A 14,986-nucleotide genomic window follows, 5' to 3' on the forward strand; every position below is an offset into this window, starting at 1 on the left:
CCAATCAGAGCAAATTCTTTTTTTTTTTTTTTTTTTGGTTTTTCGAGACAGGGTGCAAATTCTTTTTTTAAACATGTACTTAGGTCGTGTGTGTGTGTGTGTGTGTGTGTGTGTGTGTGTGTGTGTGTGTACGTGTACACAGGGCACACAGCATGTGTGTGGAGGTCAGAGGACAACTTGAGGGAGTTGGTTCTCTCCTTCCAACAAGCGGGACTAGGAATCAAACTCAGGTTACCAAGCTTGGGTTCAAGTACCTTTGCTCACGGAGCCATCTCAACAGCCCAGAGTCAATTCTTTATAATAAATCTCCGTTTCTATGTACCTAGCTCCTGTGAGTTCCACTTGTCTGGGGAATTCTAATCTGAGCCCACCCTTACGTGTTGACTTCTATCCCTACATCTCCTTCAAGTCTTAGTTGGCTTCCTACTGCTTCAATAAGGATCATGACCAAGAGCATGTGGGAGGGAAGGATTTGTTTGGCTCACAATATTCCAATCGCACTCCATCAACTGATGGAAAGGAGGGCAGGAACTGAAGCAGAAGCCACAGAGAAACGCTGTTTACTGGCTTGCTCTTCATGGTTTACTCAGCCTGCTTTCTTATACAGCCCAGGGCCATCTGTCCTGGCCCACAGTAGGCAGGACTGGCCCACATCAATCATTAATCAAGAAAATGGCCCATGGACTTGCCCACAGGCCAGTCTGAGGGAGGCATTTTCTCAACTGAGGTTCCTCTTCTCAGATGACTTTATCCCATGCCAAGCTGACAAAAACAAAACAAAACAAAACGAAAACCTAGCCAGGACAATTTCAATGAGCCATCCAATCCAGGTCCCTTCAGTGGCTCTCAGGGAATCAACAAGCCAACCCTCGGAACTTGTGAATATTTATTTAAATGGAAAAATTGGCTTTATGGATGAGAGGAAGCCCAGGGAAGGTGTCTGAGTGAATCCTAAATGCTGTCAAAGTGTCCTAACGAGAAAGGCAGGAGGTGCCATACAAACTGGGTTACCCCCACCCCCACCCCCCGCCCCCAATTGCTGTGACAAAATACTTGAGACAACTTAAAAGGAGAAAAAAAGCTGGCTCTTGGTTTCAGGTGTCAGGTCAAGGTTAGTTGACTATTGTGCTGGGGCCTGTGGGCCAGGTAGCACACATCATGGCAGAGAGTATGTGGCAGAGAAGAGCTGTTTACCCCCATGGTGTCAGGAAAAGCGGAGATCAGAGAAAGAGAGGAGAGGAGAAGGTCCTGATGTCCCCTCAAGGACACAACAATAATGGCCTAATCACTGAACCCTTAGTGTTTCTGCCATCTCCTGGTAGCTGCTACAGACCTAGGACCAAACACTGAGCACACGAGATCTGGATCGGCAGGCTAGAGATTGTAGCCCAGTGGCATATCATTTGCAAGTGTGTGCCAAGCTCCTGGTTCAATCTGCAGCAACACACACACTCACACTTAAAGCAGGTGACACAGAATTTAGAATATTAAAGCACAGAAGAGGAAAAGTGATGTGACCTTAAGTTTGGAGTGATGAGACTGTGAACCAAGAAATGCCAGCAGCCTAAGAGGCAGGGGGACAGATTGTCCCACAAGGGTTCCAGAAGGAAACCAGCCTGCTAACACCTTGGTTTTACCTAAGTGAGACTGAATTTGGACCTCTGGCTTCCAGATATGCAAGGAAACAGAGGTGCTTTGTCACAAGGCACCAAGTGTGTGACAATTCGTTACAGCAGCAAGAAGAAACTAATACACTCTGCAAGAGTTCCTCCTGGAGAGCAGATTAGTAGGGGCAGTCTCCACACCTCCTAGCTGGAGGGTTTGGCTCTGCTGCTGAGGATCTTCAAAGCTTTCTTTTCCCTCGGATCCCAATTCTTAAAAGCATACTCCCCCTTCTGTTTCTCCAGTCAAATTTCAGAGTATTCCTTAACTCCATTCTCATGACCCTGCTTGGTCCCACTTGCCTAGCAGACCCTGAGTACAGGCCCTCATTGTCTCTTACAAGCATTACTCCGTCTCCTGCTTAGTTTGTTTCTAGTCTCTTAGACCTTGGGTTACTCAGCATCTTCCTGGAGCCAAGGCATCTGCACTAATCATTAACCTGACCACACCCCTTCCAGATTAAATTTTCATTTTCATTTATTCTTTCTTCTTATACACAGTACTCCCTTCCCATCAACCCTCCCTTCCAGCTCTGGCCAAATCTATCCAGTCCATCACACACGGCAAGCCCAGACCCAATGCATGTTTAGTGGGACCAGTATAAGGTGTGGTGTCAACCCACTGATACTTAAGAAAAAAAAAATACCTTAACTTATGATGTTTAAGACACATTTAAAGTTGAGATTTCAGGGGCTGGAGAGATGGCTCAGTGGTTAAGAGCACTGGCTACTCTTCCAGAGGACCTGGGTTCAGTTCTCAGCACCCACATGGCAGCCCACAACTGTCTCTCTTTTTATCTTGTAAAACTGAAATCTCATGCCCACTAAACACTAACTTCTCCTTTTCCTTCCCTTCAGCCCCTGGTAAGCACCAATTAACTTTCTTCCTCTATAAATGTGAATACGAAAGGCAGTTGACATTAGTTAACTCCATGGTATTTTAACTTTTATGGCCCTTTTGTGTCACTTAACATAATGTCCTCAATGTCCATCCGTAGTGTGACCTTTTTGCTCAGGGTCTTGGACTGACTCACTTCGTGGAGTGAGAGGGATGACGTGGTTAACATCGCTGTCATCATTCCGTCAGCACATGGTGGTGCCCAGTGAGGAAGAATTAAAATGAGTGTGGTAGAGCCACCGCACCTGGACTTCTCACGATGGAGAGGGAACGGTGTTGAGTTCTAGTGTCGGGTGGTACACTTCCGGCCCCACCACTAACCGCTGCTGTCCCCTTGGAATTAGGGAATACCTCAGATCCACATCTTCTCATTTGTCACAAAATCCTCAGAAGACACAAAGATGAAATGGGTCTCTCTGTGACATGCAGGGACCAGGCAGACACCAGACTCCACATGATAACATTAACAAGGACTCAGGAAATAGTACTCACTAGGTTATGCATGCCGTGTTCACTATATCACTTGGTCCTTAGCCTCGGAAATGGATACTGTTACATCTGAATTTGAGGTGTTCTGCTGAGCTTGAGAGAGATTAAATGATGTGCCTGAGGTCCCGAAGGCCCTCAGGTAATCGGAGGGAACTCGGTGCTGACAGCTGAGCTCTGCTGTGATCCTGTTGGCAGGAGGAGATGACCACATGGTAGGGCCACCCCCTGGTGAGTGCCCCCTTCCATGCTCTGTATTTCCTGGGGCTGGAGGGAATTCCCTGTTGAAAACCTACCTCCCTGGCCATTGTATTTAGGGCAGGCAAAGGAGAAAGCGAGTATATGAAAGTAAAATGGAATCCAGAAGGAACTTGGGATGAGGATTGACGGTATTTGGATCAATCTAATTAGGAAGAGCCTCGATTTTAGATTTTTTAAAAAATCTTACATTAAACATAGGAACTCAATTGACAATCTTATATGGCACACGCACACACATTCATAATTATGCTGGTGAAAACAACCCTTGTGTGCAAACATCTCACAAAGGACAGAGTGTGCAAGTCCATGTGGGCACTTTTTGGTTATTTAAAAACATTCAAAGAAAGCAGCCCCCATTTGTGGAACTCTGGGGAGGGTCTGGAAGGGGACCCCCATTTGATCCTTGCCTGTCACACATTTCTCACATCTGTTGTTCCCTATTAACTACTTGGTTCCTGATTTCCCACAGTCCTCACGACAGTCCCCATTTCCCTCCAGCTCCATAGACAACATTTTCTGTCCATCTCTCCTGAAGGGTCACAGTGACAATCCTCCCTCTGGGGTCTTAAAAAGTGGAGTCTCCCTCCTGAGCATAAGGGAGCTCCCAATAGTCAGCTGACAGAAGCTTTCAAAGCTAGGGAGAGTCTGAGATTAAATAATGGCCAAATAATGCCCCCCCCATGCACAACTATTAAGTAGCTCAACGGACTTCCAGGGTCAGCGGACTGTTGTCCTCTGCTGCACCCCCTACCGACAGCAGATGGGATCAGGAGACTTGGCCAGTGGGAGGGCACTGGTACGGTTTGGTGAGAGAGGAAAATGAACAGAAAGGTTAAAGATACAGAAGGGAGAAAGGATTGGAAGTCCAGACAGAAGGTGGAACCTTAAGAGAGGGTTCCTAAACCGGGCGGTTGTGGCGCACGCCTTTAATCCCTGCACTCGGAAGGCAGAGGCAGGAGGATCTCTGTGAGTTCGAGGCTAGCCTGGTCTACAGAGTGAGATCCAGGACAGGCACCAAAACTACACAGAGAAACCTTGTCTCAAAGAGAGAGAGAGAGAGAGAGAGAGAGAGAGAGAGAGAGACAGAGATCAGCGGGGCCAGGAAGTTGAGGTGGTGTCTTGTATGGGGGGCACTGTGTCTTCTGTGAAGCAGAAGACATGGTCCTGCTCAGAGGTGGGGATCCTGGACAGGAGGCATGGATGACATCTTGCTGGATGGTTTTCAGAGAGTATGGAGGAAAGCCTGACTGTGAGGTAATGGGTTTCTGGACTCTTCTCCAATGGCCCCAAGCAGTCCATGGGAAAGAGCAGAGAAGGCAGAGGAGTGGATGTCCCAGTGGGTGGCATGAGGGAGGAGGTGAGGTAAGAGAGTAGCTGAGATACTGAGTCGTGGGCTGGGTGTGGGGGTGGAGATCCTGGACCGGACATCATGAAGTCAGGAGAGAGTAAACAGAGAAGCAGGCTTGTGAGCAGCAAGTAGGAGCATCGTGGGGGGATCTGCAGAGATCATCGGAGCCACAGCACCGTCTAGGTGTAGGCGGGAGTGACTGGATTCCTGCTGAAGCCAGCAGGGGCAGAGGAAGTGGGGGACATCTTGGACACAAAGCAGGGAGGCCGCACCACAGAGACCTTGGCTGATGCTGACTGAAGTAATGCTACATGACGTCCGGGGTCAGAACACAGATACTGTCCCAGGGCAGGAGGCAGTGGGTCAGGTGGGTCAGGCACGGAAGGAAGGAGGGAGACGAGCCCCAGGGCTGGCTGGGGAGAGGGGGAAGGCACAAGCCCTACACAGAGCTTGCTGCTTCAGGAGAGAACACTGAGAAAAAGTGTGCTACCTGTTCCCCTGTGGCTTCATGCTCCACTTCTCTGGAGGCAGTTACAGGCACTAGAGGACCTGGGTTCAATTCCCGGTACCCACACAGCAGCTCACAATTGTGCAGTGCATTACTCCAATGCCCTCTTCTAACCTCTGTGGGTACCAGGTGACAACATGTAGTGCCCAGACATAGATAAGGGCAAAATACTCACATGCATAAAAAGTCTTTTTAGAAAGATTACAGAGTTCTTTTTTCTGAAATTCAAACCAGGCACCCCATGTCTCAGTCTGGTGGTCCTACTTCACAGGAGTCCATGAAAGGGAACTTCCTGCCCCTCAGACATGGCAGAAGGAAGAGAAGGGTCCAGTGGGGTTTGTGACTGTGGAGGAGCACAAAGTCATCAAAGACAAAAGACTGTAGGCCAGGCTAGCCCCTTCATCCCACCTGAGCCTGCCTTGAGTATCATCCAAAGACTAAGGGTCAAGAGGAAAATATTCCAGAATGCAGCAAGTTTTTACTTCATTTGACTTTATTTTTTTGGGGGGGACGATTGTCATACGGCTCATACAAAGATATCGGGAGACAAGCACAACGACAAAAATGTTGTTTACGTAAAACAGCATCATTGAATGAATATAAGCAAAGGTTGTAAAGTCAGTGGCAAAAGCTTATTCTGGACACTAGGCTCAGGAAAGATGCTGCTGATAGGCCTGAGAGTTCCTTGGGGACAGATACAGAAATAGTGAGCCCTCCAGAAAGAAAGCAGGACAGCACTTCGGGGGAGAGGAGGGCTGATGGAGGATGACGAATGGTTTCACATGTCTATCCACTGAGTTCTGCTCCCAGGAAACCGTGTGCCAGACAAAAGCACCTGTAGCTTGGAACAGGGCTTGGTCCCTCCTTGTCATTCCAGCTGTGGCACCATGGTGCACACCGGGCCTTTTTCTACTCTGCTCACTGTGGGAACCCTTTGCTCCAGAAATGTAGTTAGATACAGGACCTACCTCACCCCTCCCTCGTGATGTCGTCTGAGCTCTGGTAGAGTGAGACACCCAGCACAGCTCTCTCAGAGGACACTCACGCCCTAGTTGGTCTATGCCCTGGTGAACAGGTCCGAGTCTTTCTAAGCCTTTTAGCATCTGAAGTACACGCCCATACACTTCTCCTAGAGATGACATCTGTCCTCCGCAGAATAAAGGGCTCTTTCCTTTCCCTATTTCTTTTCCACTAAGAGCCTTCCTTCCTTCTTCCTCCGACCTTAGGAAAGATGATTCTTCCCAGGATTCTATTCTGTTTCCTTTTATCTGTATCTGTCTGTGGTGTGTGTGGTATATGTGTGTGTGTGTGTATATGTGTGTGGTCTGAGTATGTGAGTGTGTAGTATGTGTGTGTCTGGTGTGTGTATGTGTGTGATGTATGTGTGAGTCTGTGGTGTGTGTGTGTGTGTCTGTGTGAGTGTGTGTCTGTGCGTATGAGTGTGTGTGTGTTAAAGAAAGGGAGGGAATGAGATACTTTAAAGAATTAAGTACAATCTTTATTTAAATAAACTTTCAACCTGAGTGACACATCTGTAACCAGAGCTTAGCCCAGAGGATGAGGTCGAAGCATCCTGAGATTGTAGCCAGCCTGGGCTGCATAAGAAAACTCTACCTCAAAAAATAGTATTAAATATAACTATCAAATTGCATTATCTTCAAAAGAAACTGCATCAATCAGAATTGTCTGTCACTGTGACAAATGACTGAAGAAAAGATCTATTTTGGGGCCAGACATGGTGGCATTTAATCCCGGCACTTGGGAGGCAGAGGCAGGTGGAGCTCTGAGTTTGAGGCTAGCCTGGTCTACAGAGTGAGTTCTAGGACAGCTAGGGATACAAAGTGAAAACCTGTCTTGAAAAAAAAATTATATTTTGGCTTAAGGTTTGTCCATGGTTGTCTGGCTCTCTCGTTCCCCAGGAAGTAGCCAGGCTGCTCACTTTGTGGCAGCCAGGAAGCAGACAATGCATGGTTAGAAGGGGCCAGAGCAAGGTGCAGCTCTTGAGGACATGCCCTTCTTCCAACTCGGTCCCATCCATGGGCGTCCATGGCCTCTCTGAACACCATTACCACCTGAGCTTTATGCATCCATCGCTTGGTGAGCATCTGGGGCTCTTCCCACTTTTAAGCTTCTATGAATAGATGCTGCCATAGATATTAAATGCCTGTTTGGTGTAGAAGTGTACTCCTGTTTCTCCTGGACATACATCCCTAAGGAATGGCATTGTTGAAACACAGAACTAACTCCACATTGAAGTTCTGATGGAGCTACTGGGCTGCTTTCTTAAGTAGCTGTACCATTCGGCATCTGCACCAACAGTGCACAATGGTCCCAGCTTCTCCACACCTTTGCCCACACTTGCTTTGGCTGCTGGCTGACTGGTTCAGCCATGGATTCTTCCCCTTCCATTCTGACTTGGTATTGTGTGGAGCTGTTGATGGGCTTCTCAGGCACTCATTGGTCATCTGAATGTCTGCTTTAGAGAAATGTCTATCCAGATTCATCGCCCAGGATTTTTGTTAGTTTATATATCTTTATCTTGAATTGTAAGACTTAAATAATGAATAAATCAGCTATGAATATCCATGCACAAATCTTTTTGTGGATGGATGCATTTGTTTCTTTTTGAAACCCTGGGTGGTAATGAGACTGCTTGACATTTAGAGGTTCTAGTACAATATGAGAAAAGAATAGATTGTTGTGACATTCCAAAGGGAGAATCCTGTCTATTATGGATGAGCCATGATTCAGCCAGAAAACAGGGGACATACACACCCCTCCTGAGACTTTATCATGAGGAACTGCCTGGCTGAGCAAGTCAAATCTGTAGACAGGTGGGTCTTCCAGGGGAGTGAAGTTCCAGATGGTCCCTAAGAACTTTTGTTTGGATGAGATCAAGGCTATTTAAAGTCCTTCTAGATAACAAAGTTAGGCTCAGCCTCCACAGTCTAACCTAAAGTCAACCGAGGAAGCGTATGTTATAAAGAGCTCGCCTCTCCCTTCTGCCCTCTAGGTCTTCTGAGAGGAAAGATCATTTCTGAAACACACCAGAAAGCATGTTTTACACTGAAAAAGGCAACCCGGTATCAGAATCCCCCACAAAGCCACCACACATAGCATCCCCAATTTAGAATCTAAGTAAGTTGGTAGTTGATTCAGCCCTGGTCATGTGACCATTTCAAGCCCATAGAAGGGAAGTGGTTGAATGGTTGCTCCCAGGCAAGACTTTCTCTTGTCTAAGAAGGTAGAAACCATGGTGGAGATGTAAGGATTGTGTCCTTAATTACGTCACCAGCCTGCGACGGCGTCCCAGCCTAAAAAGCGGGCGTGCTCTCTCTGTGTTCTCTCTTTCCATATGGACTCTCCTTCCACATTCTCTCTCCTCTGCGTGGTCTCTCTCTTTTTCTTTCTCTCTCTTTCTCCCTGTCTCTCTTTTTCCTCTCTCTTCCCAATAAAGCTCTAGAAAGATAACCATGGCTCATGATTCTTCTGCCACCACAACATCCGTCAGCATGGCCGCTATGGGTGGCAGCCAGCCACAAGCACCACTGCTTAACCAACAGGGAGTCCACAGCACCACCTTCCTGAAACGGGGAAAACTGGATCCCTGGTGGAATTCACGAACAGAGCCAAACAAAGAGTCTTCTTATGATAGCCCACAGGACAGAGCAGCATGCCCAGCACACACAGTAAGAGCAGCGGCAATCGAAGTAAGACCTGAGGTGGGACTGTTATGCTCAGATCGCAGGGACCCCCAAAAGACCACCACAGAGACGGAATCCTGCATGTAAAAGCAAAGAACCTTTATTTCAAGCTTGGAGCTTGGTCCCTCTGTCTGTCTGACACAGCGGTGAGAGCAGAGAGCCCTGAACTCAGGTGGGGCAGAGTTTTTATCATAGCAGAGGTTGGGGTGAGGGGATTTCCAGGGTCCAGGACCCTGATTGGCTGACAATTGTCTAGGGGTATCTGCAAAACAAAAAAATAGGTGTGTGCTAGACTCAAGGACATCTGGCCACCTTATCTAATGGTTGGAATGTTTGGGATGTCAGGTACTTCCTCACCCCTGGGTGGATCCCTGGGTGGTGTCAGATTAAGGCTTTTCCTGGATCTGGGTGTTGCCTGCCAGTAAGCCTGTCACAGAAACTGTGTCTAGGCCCCTAAGCCTGTCATGGCTGCTGTGTGGTCAAGCTATTTTGGGGCCCCTTCACAGGGACCACCGACTCCACTGGGCCCTCTGCCTAGGTCCTCTCTGCTTGTGGCTGACCTAACTGGGACTCACGAGAAATCTAAAATGTCAGTCCTGTGCTCCTGGTGTGGGCCCTGGATCCACACAGCAGTGCTGGCTTTTCCGTTTTCGGGAGCGTTTGCTGTTTTCCAGGACAAGTCAGACATCTGGCATCATGTTCTGCTTGTTCACACTCAGGAACAACCTCTGCAAACCTCTGTCGAGAACTATCTGGATTCCTGGAGAAACTGATGACGGTTCTCAGGTTGCTCCACAGCCTCATCCTTGGGGAGCTTTAACCTATTTTATCCTCCCAGCTAACAGCACCCCCAGGGCTGTCGGCCCCATTGAGCCAAAGCCTCCCGCTTGTGCCCCGAGTCCCCCATGGCACCATCACATTGGTGAATCTAGGCCAGCAGACATGGTGCCTAGCTGAGCCCATCATCTTCTCATTGGAATGTTCCAGCAGGAAGCAGAGCTGTCCCTGTGTTTATACCAATCTAGCGCCTGTGCTGCGCAAAACAGAAGCACCATCTTGCTGCCGTTGGCCGCTGTCCGGTATCCTCGGTGCCTAGGACAGCAGTGTGACTTTTAAATGGCACCAGGCAAATGTTTGCAGATGAAAGGTAAATACGGAACAGAATGATGCTCTGCCACGGACGGAGGTCAGGAGGGGCTAGCCTTCGCTTCCCTGGAATCAGAATCAGTAACTGGGCTAGAATCGGACACTGCAAAGGGCAGTCCTAATGTACTGGCACTGCACTGTGTGCAGGGTGGGAGAGCTGGCTGCGGGACTTCCAAAGGACACTTCCTTGTGTCTCTCCTACGGCCTCTCCTGCCCGGAGCTCTTCTCACCTGGCAGACAGCAGGCACACAGCCATCATGTGACACATGATGACATGAGGTTCTCTGTGTCATGTGCTAAGCATTTTTAATTTGACACCAAGCTTCATAGGAGGCAGGTGAACTATGCCACAATCTCCTTTCCCGGAAGTACTAGTTCTGACTTTGAACCAGGATACATCCAGGTTGTAATTGTTGGGTGTTTCCTGCATTCTGGGCTGGTTTCTACATTCCTGGGTACTTTTAAAAAGCCCCACACCAAGGGACTGGAAAGATCTTGGAGAAGACTCAGGCTCAGTTCTCAGCACCCATGTGGTATCTCACAATGCTTTGTTCCAGTTCCAAGGAGTTAGATGCTAGAGGTCCTCTTCTGGCCTCTGAGGAAACAGTCTGCATGTGGTGCACGTGCACACACGAAGGTTAAAACACTAATACACATAAAATAAATCTAAACAATCCTTGCAGCATCTCTATGAGCTAGGCACAGTTACAGTGTTCATTTTACAGCAAGTTAACACGAGCGTGGAGAGCAACCACAGAGCTACTTGGTAATCTAGTGGGTTACTTGCCCTATCCCTTGTGTCTAGACTAACCGAGACACTAACAGGTTCCCACTTGCTAGCTGCAAAACCTCGTCAGAGATGGTAAGCCACGAGGGAGCCCAGAGCTGAGAGAGTCTTCCTTAATTAACCTCAGCAATCTAATATTCAGCTTCCTGTTTAAACTACCCATCAACCTTCCTGAATGTCCCTGCTGCTCAAAAACCTTCTCAAGAGACCCAGCAATCCTACTTTGGAGCATTTACCCAAATGAAAACGTGTCCTCACAAAAGCTGATACCAACTCTATTACTGACAGCTAAACCCTCGAAATAATCTAAAAAACCCATGTTCCAGTGAAAGGATATGAAAGTCACATCTCCCAGAAGGAAACTGAGGCAGGGCCAGGCAACAGCACGGACAGGAATGGATCTCAAGGTCGACACAGGCAGATGCCAAAGCATGCTCATACGATGGCCTCCAGAAGGCCAACCAGAGACAGGTTAGAGGTTTCCAGGGGCCAGGGGAGGAGAAGAAAGTTCATGACAAGGAGACACAGGGAACTTTTAGGGGAAAGGAGCTCGAAGTTTGACTATGGATGTTACAAAGATGCATGCTTCCATGTCACACCCTTAAAAGGGTGAAATCTCATATGTAAGTTATATCTCAGCAAATGTCCGCTTCCTCCAAACCTGCTTTCCTCATTCTGGAGAAGGAACCCATGGCTTCCCATGTGCTGGGCAAACATCCAATCATTAAACACATCCCCAGCCCAGCAAACCCTTTAAAAATAACCTTTCTCTTCTCCTCTGACGCAATCTTTCTGTTCATTTATTTATTTAGTCAGTTTGTTTTCTGTTCGTTTTTAGACAGAGTCTCACTGTGTGACTGAGGCTAGCCTCAGACTCACTAGGTAGGTCTGGAATTCTCCATCTTCCTGTCTGCCTCTTCCCCATGCTGGGATCATCAGTGGGTGCCGTCATATCTGGCTTTCTTTTCTTTTTAAATTCAAGTTAAGAGATCCACACTTAAAATACCCTTTTCTGGGCACCAGGCACACCTATGATACCCACACAAGCATGCAGGCTAAACACCCGTACACAAAAATAAATTTTTCTTACGTGCACAATTTAAACACGTCAGTAGGTGAGTAGACTGGTAAGCCAGGTGGCAGCTGCCTCCTGGGGGCCAGAGGAAGCCTTTCCACACCTGCTAGTACAGCTGCTGTGTTCTGAGTGTGGGAAAGCCTCAACCCGGGGTGTGTACAGTGGCTTTCTACTAACCAGATCCCATAAGGCTACCTACCCTTTGTTTCTCTTCTAGTGGGATCCCCAGCACTTTGGGAAACCCGTTTATTCTTAGTGAGTCTTACAGGGACAAACTGTTTATTATCCACCCAGCCCCAGCCCCCCACCCCTGCCGGATTCCGATAGGTCTAAGACAACTAGGAAAGGATACTGGATTGGTGCAGGCCAGGGTCAGTGTTGGGGGCTAGGTGATTGGCAAGAGAGCATGTGGTCTGCAAGAGTCCCCTCCCCCAACCCTCAGCCTCCCCCTCTTGGGGACTGGTGCCTTGGCCCCAGGCAACAGAGGCAGCAACACAAATAAATAGAAAAGCTGTTTCATTAAAATCTTTCTAAGACGTGGTGCACTCAGGGCTCAGTCTCCTGTGACCTCTGGAAGAGAAGAGGCGGGGCTGTTGAAGACAGGATTGCCCCTGAGGCTAGTCTCTAGAACAGACATGGACAGGGCAGCTGAGGGTCAGCCAGGGCAGCGTCCAGCTGGAGGGGGACTTCAGGCCCCAGCCGCATCAGCAGCTCGGCAGGGAGAGGTGGCTGCAGCAGCTGAGGCAGGCAGGCGGGGACTCGTGCAAACCGTGAACTGGCAAGCCTGCCTGGCCCCCAGACCTTAGACGGGGTGTGAGAACGCAATGCTGAGACCGGTTATTGCAAAGTGAGTCGGTCCACAGTGTTTCGAATTATAGTGACTTTCCATATCTTTCCCACATCACCCAGCTGGTTGTAAAAATCACTTATAAGTAACCGGATTCTAAGCCCCGTCACAGAGATGGACAGTGCGTTCCACCTCACGGATTTTTCTGTCTATATTACACAGAAATCTAAAGATTCCTTTTGAATGTCTCCTCCAGGGCATGCATTTCCTGCAACTAACATAGCATCCAGGCCTGCTTAATTAGTAAAACAAGCCTATGGACATCTGTAGTCATTCCAAGCTATTACTAACCACGCCCCTGTTTTACATGGAATTCAGCCTGTTGGCACAGAAAATCCAACGATTCGCTGAACTACGTTTTTGCTTTTTTCCCCCTTTAAAATATGAGTCGTTTTGGCTAGGACCTTCCGGGGTTTCTCTCTGAGAATCATGCCTGCTCCAGCAGGATCTGGGTCACCCAATGCTCAGCACCAGGTGAAGCCTGACGTTTTGGGAACAAGCTGTGCCCTCCAGTCTGTTTCTCTGTCTCTTGATTTTTCCACATGTAAGTGAAGATAATAAGACACTCTTGCCGGATCCCGGTGAGGATTAGACATGTAAAACATACAATACCTTATAACCCTGGGAAGAAATGGAGTTTTGCCTCTGAATCCCAGATCTGATACTACATTGGTTGACCATCAAAACTCTTTTAGTCCTTTAACTTTCTACTTTCTTTTTTTCTTTTGGTTTTTCAAGACAGGGTTTCTCTGTGTAGTGCTAGCTGTCCTCGAACTTGCTCTGTAGACCAGGCTGGCCTTGAACTCACAGAGAATCGCCTGCCTGCTTCTGCCTCCCAAGTGCTGGGATTAAAGGCGTGCACCACCACTGCCAGGCTAATCTTTTAACTTTCTAAAAAAAACAAAAAACAAAACAAACAAACAAACAAACAAAAAACGAGCTACTAATACCTTGTACCCTTGTAATTTTTTTAGCATTGATGAGATTATATAGATCAAGTAAATTGTCAGTAAGGACTGTTACTCCTCTTTTGCAGCTTTGGAGTCATTGTGCATTCCCAATTGTCAAACTTTTCTCCATTTGGGAAAAGACTGTACCTAACTATGGAGTGGGCAGGCATTTCTCTCAGAGCTCATAGATGGGTTGACCCATCTACGCCTTCATCTCAGCTTGAAGGTCAGCAGGAGCATTCCTGAGCCCTTGGGGGGTGTCTCACAACTCTGCTGAAAAATGTAAACACACTGTGTTCATAAGTAAGCCCCACAGTCCTTCCTTTTCTCTTGGACCCTGACACACAGCTTCCCTTTTCTGAACCTGACTGTGTGGAGAGCATTGCCGTGTGTCTTGACTGAGTGGTGGATTACACTTAACTCGATTTCTCCACAGGATGCCTTTCCCCTCCCCATCTTCTGGAGCTGCTGATCTTTGTAGACGGTTCTTCAGCCTGAACTTGGGGAAAGGATGAGCGTCATGGGAAGCAGCTCCGGTTATGGCAGCAGAGCACAGAGTGGTCAGTGCAAACATCTGTGAACTTTGGCCATCTGTAAAAATGTGGCTTTGCTGAGTGGTCAGTGCAAACATCTGTGAACCTTGGCGATCTGTAAAAATGTGGCTTTGTTGAGCTCAGGGCCAAGTCCTGGATGGACTTGAGGTCCTCAGAGAACACCGCACAAGGAAGATTCATGTGGGGGTGGGGAGGGGTGAGAAATGTCACTTCTGAACTTTAGGTCCCAGGTAGGAATCGATCCTTGTTAGGAAGCTCAGATCACGGTCTAGCCCCAGCCTTCACCTGTGTTGACTGAACTGCCCCATCTCATTCCAACCAGTCCTTGTGGTGGCTTTGAAAGGCACTGAAGTCCAAGACTGGTTTCTGAAGTGCTTGGAGAGCAGCTACCATCTGGGCCTGGCGCTTGGAGTCCCCGGGCTCCACAGACTGGCCTGACCCCCCTGCTCTTGCAGCATTGGGGTTTGTGTACCTGGGGTCTGGTACCTGCTGGAGAGCAAGTTGGCTGAACTGATTTGTTTGTTTGTTTCTGGACTCTCTGATGCCCAGGGACTCTTGTTTTCATGACCTGACCTGATTGCTCTTGGCTCTGTGTCTCTATATAATATAATGCAAGAGAGAGAGAGAGAGAGAGACAGAGACAGAGACAGAGAGACAGAGAGAGAGACGGAGAGAGAGAGAGAACACGTGCTTTAGGGCAAACACACACACACACACACAGAGGCTACTTTCTCAACATGAGATTCTACTGATTCCAAGAT

At 48.1% G+C, this 14,986-nt stretch overlaps 1 long non-coding RNA gene across 1 annotated transcript; it reads left to right on the forward strand.

Annotated features, from left to right (window-relative positions):
* The first annotated feature begins 8,699 nt into the window (after window positions 1-8,699).
* On the forward strand, window positions 8,700-13,885 carry LOC131912334 (uncharacterized). The gene is made up of 3 exons (XR_009379595.1): window positions 8,700-8,851; window positions 9,854-10,013; window positions 13,758-13,885. It is a non-coding gene; the product is annotated as an uncharacterized LOC131912334 (long non-coding RNA).
* Window positions 13,886-14,986: the final 1,101 nt, after the last annotated feature.

This window comes from Peromyscus eremicus, chromosome 6 (assembly GCF_949786415.1).
Source record: "Peromyscus eremicus chromosome 6, PerEre_H2_v1, whole genome shotgun sequence".
NCBI classification, from domain to species: domain Eukaryota; kingdom Metazoa; phylum Chordata; class Mammalia; order Rodentia; family Cricetidae; genus Peromyscus; species Peromyscus eremicus.